The following is a 4,188-nucleotide window of genomic DNA, read 5'->3' on the forward strand; positions in this document are numbered from 1 at the left end:
GGAAGAGGAATCAGAGGCAAGGGTGGTCCAAGTCAGCTCAGACTGGCTTCATGAGCTAATTGTTAAGTATTCAGTGTAAGTATTTATACCTTAGAAATCAGTAAAGGCTACAAATCAGGGCTTAATTTATTGTTTTGTTGATTGTCGAGACTCAAAATGGTGGAGAGATTGTCGAGACTTAAAATGGTGGAGAGAATGTCAATACTGCAGATTAAACTTAAAAATGTTTCATACATACTTCCCCCTCCCCACCAAGTCAGTTGTTAAACATTTATCAACACATTTCTGTAGAGGTTATTCCCTGGGGTTCAAATCTTTAGTAAGTGGATTTTTCAGACCATGAATGGAGTAGGAGAGTTAGTGCTCCAGACTCAGGATAAGTAACAGATAATTTAAGGTCTCTAAGAGCTTCCTTTGTATGATTTGCAAGAGGCTCACTTTTACCCAATCTCAGAAGCTTCAAGAAAAGGGACCATCTAAAAAAGTTTTTTTTTAATTTTGGTCAATTTGGATCTATACTTTTTGGATAATATTCATTTGGCCAGTATTTCACCTTCCTGTTTTGGTTAACTCAGATGTTTTACAAATGGTAAATGCATTTTTTTAAACGAATTAGGCTACTTGGAATCTCTAAAAATAGTTATAGGGTTTTGCATTATGAGACCTTAGAATTCATTTAATCTTAATCCTCTCATTTTACAAATGAAGAAACTGAGGCCTATAGAGTAGGAAATGTAACACAAGAAGTAGGTAGCAAGAAGAACAAGAATTTGAGCCCAGTTCCTTCCAACTCCAAATCTTTGCCTAAGTTAAGGATGTTAAAACGTTGTTTACACTTTTGCTACCAAAATTAAATTTTTTTTAAGGAGAATATAGCAAGTTTATTTGGTGAAAGCAGAAAGCAAATAGGCCAAAGAGGACATATGGTGGGGGTTGGAAGTAAGGATGTTGGTAATTCTGAAAATGTAGCTAGTTGCTTCAGGGGCAAGCGGATGATTTTCACACTGCGAAAGTAAGGGGATTCTTTGTGGAAAGGGGAGTTGTTTTTAGCCATTCAGTACCATCTAGATGAGCTTTTCATAGTTGATACAACCATTGCTGTCCTCATGCCCTGCCACCAATACTTCCACTTCTTCCTCTGTCATCTTCTCACCCAGAGTGATGCAGACATGTCATATTTCAGTCCCCATGACTGCCATTCCCTTCCGTATTGAACACCTGAAGCCCTAATTCTACATAGACTTCATATGTGCCCTGGTCCTTATTCTTTGCTACGGTCTGCAACATTGGCAGAAAGTGTTCAAAGTCTGGCACCTTCACAGTCATCTCATCACCCTTGGGATTCCCTAAGACCTTGAATACCTCAGTCTTGGTAAGGTTCTGGCCCAGGGCTTGCATTGTGTCCCCACACTGGTTGTATAAGATCTGTCCATCCCTGAAGGCCTTTTTGAACTCTGCTGTCTGATCCTTGGTGAAGTCAACACATCTAGGTGGTGCAGCTCACTCATACCGCTGTTGCTTTATATCAAATACATAAACACACACACACACACACACACACACACACACACGTATATATACACATATATATTCTGTACATATTCTTTAAACTACCATTTTGATATGCTAACAGACTAGAATAAGGAAAGTTATTATTTAAATAAACGGATAATTTCATAAATACTCCCCAAAAGACAAAAAGAAATATCATTAGTAAAGCTCTTTGCAAACCTGAAAATATTTTATGTCTGCTATTATTCATATTATCATATCATTCTTCTGCTCTTTTTGATGGAGGTCAGATAGAAACAATCCTGGGATAAGCACTTTGCTGTTATTATGGTTTTAAACTTAATGTTGCACAGAGTACTGTACAGGTGGATAAAGTAACTGTTTTTTGTAAGAATAAAAGTATTAGGATATAAGTTCATTCTTGGTAAGCTCACTTTAAGCTTATTGTCAATACAACTTCAGTAGCAGATAGGACAATAGGAATGATATATACCTCATCCCATTCCCATGTGATTTTTTTCCCTCACATGATTCTGATCTCTCTGCTAGGTCTCCATATTTTGAAAGGATTTCATTCCATATAACTTGGAGGGTATGAGTATTTGGTATGGCAGCATCTATTAAAAATGTTGTTCTTAAGTTTTTATGGACCCGGTATTACATCTGAGCAATAATTTAGTCTGGGATAATGGGCTGGTTCCAGTCTACAAGGTGTTTCGAAGGTCTTGATGCAGTTCAAAGCTACTAAAGCCTCAGCTTCCCAATTTAAAAAATAAAATGGCTAGAATAAATGGTCTCTAAAGACTTCTGACCCTAATCTACGATCCTTGTTTTACCATAAGTCTTCCATAGACCTTCTACCTAGTTCAGTGGAGACCTTCCATTGGTTCTTTGGTATTTTTAGAGTATCAATATTTTTGAGGTGTCATTTTGTTGAGGGGAAGCTTGTTGACCTGACAGAAGCATGCCTTTGAGTTCTGTATCATTAAGGCAATAAACGCAACATCTATGGTGTTCGTGATTATGCCTGTATAATTCTGTACTGCAGGATATAACAGACTCTCCATGTAGAAGGCAGAAGAAGTAAAACATTTATTCAAACACCAGAGGATCAAATCCCAAAACTAATGACTCCAATTCAACATAGCAATTATATCCCCAAACCAGTAAGTCCACTTCAGTAATAACAGCAAAGAACTTAAAGCACAATATCACAGTAGAGACACAAGTCATCCTGTAACCTTCCCCCTGCTGGGGCCTCCCCGTAAACACTCACAAATCCTGACTGTCTGCTTTCCTGAGTTCTTTCCCCCCTCAGTTCCCTGGTCTCCTCAACTCCCTGGTTTCCACTCTCCACTCTGCACTCTCTCTGCATCTCTGTCAACTTGGAGCTCTTACTCCTTCTCCTTGGGCTGAATCTTGAATTCTGGCTTCTCTTCTGACTCCTGAATTCTCACTCCTCAATGGCTATCTTCTGGGTATATATATTCTTTTTAGGGTCTGAGGGCTTCACACCTCTAGTGACCTAGTTAGCAAAAGGGTGTGGACCTGGGGATTCATACATAGTAAGTAAAGGCTATATGTCTGCCTACAATCAAGCCTCTCCTGATCAAGCTTCCCTTAACTAGCTCCACCTGAGGCCTATTGAATGGGTGAGGAAGATCTTTAATCACACTAACACCACAGATTCTAGAGAACTTATTCAAGTCCCACATTCTTACTCATCCTGACTATATGACCCTGAGTAAGATTACTTAAGCTCTCAATGCCTCAGGCAACTCTCTGAGACTATAAATTGCACAATTTAGAGGGGGGTTCCTTGTTGGGAGTTCTGGATGAGGTCACAGGTTTATATCAAAAAGGGAAAGCTAATTCCATTGTCTCTCATTTTTTTCACATGATTAGTCTACATCCTTTCCAGATAATCCATAAAACAGATCAAACAAGTACTGTCTCTAAGATCCTGACTTCGGAACTGGGACCCAAAGATCAAAAGCCATACTGCCCTCAAGGTGTTTGCAATCTATTAGTCTCTCTCAAAAGAAATTAATACAAAATTACAGTGGCATTTAAATTCAGGCATTGTGGCCTGGCAGAGCCTTCTAGCCTGACGCCAACTTTGTTATTTCTAAAATAGGGGAGTTTATGAGAATTTGTTATGGAGGTTTAAAAGTCTCCACCACAGTCCAACCCACACTCTGCTTTCCTAATTGGATATGCAGTCATTGTAAATGTTCACAACCAACTCGCTCTTCAAAATTGCATGTTTGAAAAGAGAGGCTCTTGCAAACATATAATCCCGATGTTGTGAAACTATTACATCAACATGGGGTTTTGGAAACATGGAAAAGTTCACTTGGGGAGCTGAGGGGGCTGTTTGTCTAGGTCGTGACTGTCTGGTAAAGCAGCTAAGTGTTAGAGAGAAGAGAAAAACAAACATGTGTGTCAATTTCTCAGAAAGGCTAAAGGGTATACAGGATGATAATACCATAGAATGAGAGCCAGAAGGGAACAAAGAGCTCATCTAATCAAATCCCTCTCCTTCTGCCTATAGGAAACTGAGAGAGGAAGTAATTTACTAAACTCAGAGAGCTAATAATGACAGTCAAGACTTGAAGCCAGGCCTTCAAAGTCTAACCCAGTGTTCTTCACCCTACATCATACTGCTTGCCTTTG

At 39.1% G+C, this 4,188-nt stretch overlaps 1 pseudogene; it reads right to left on the reverse strand.

Annotated features, from left to right (window-relative positions):
* Nucleotides 1-1,046: 1,046 nt before the first annotated feature.
* LOC118844235 lies at nucleotides 1,047-1,476 on the reverse strand (annotated as a pseudogene).
* Nucleotides 1,477-4,188: the final 2,712 nt, after the last annotated feature.

The sequence above is a fragment of the Trichosurus vulpecula genome, chromosome 3 (assembly GCF_011100635.1).
Source record: "Trichosurus vulpecula isolate mTriVul1 chromosome 3, mTriVul1.pri, whole genome shotgun sequence".
NCBI classification, from domain to species: Eukaryota; Metazoa; Chordata; class Mammalia; order Diprotodontia; family Phalangeridae; genus Trichosurus; species Trichosurus vulpecula.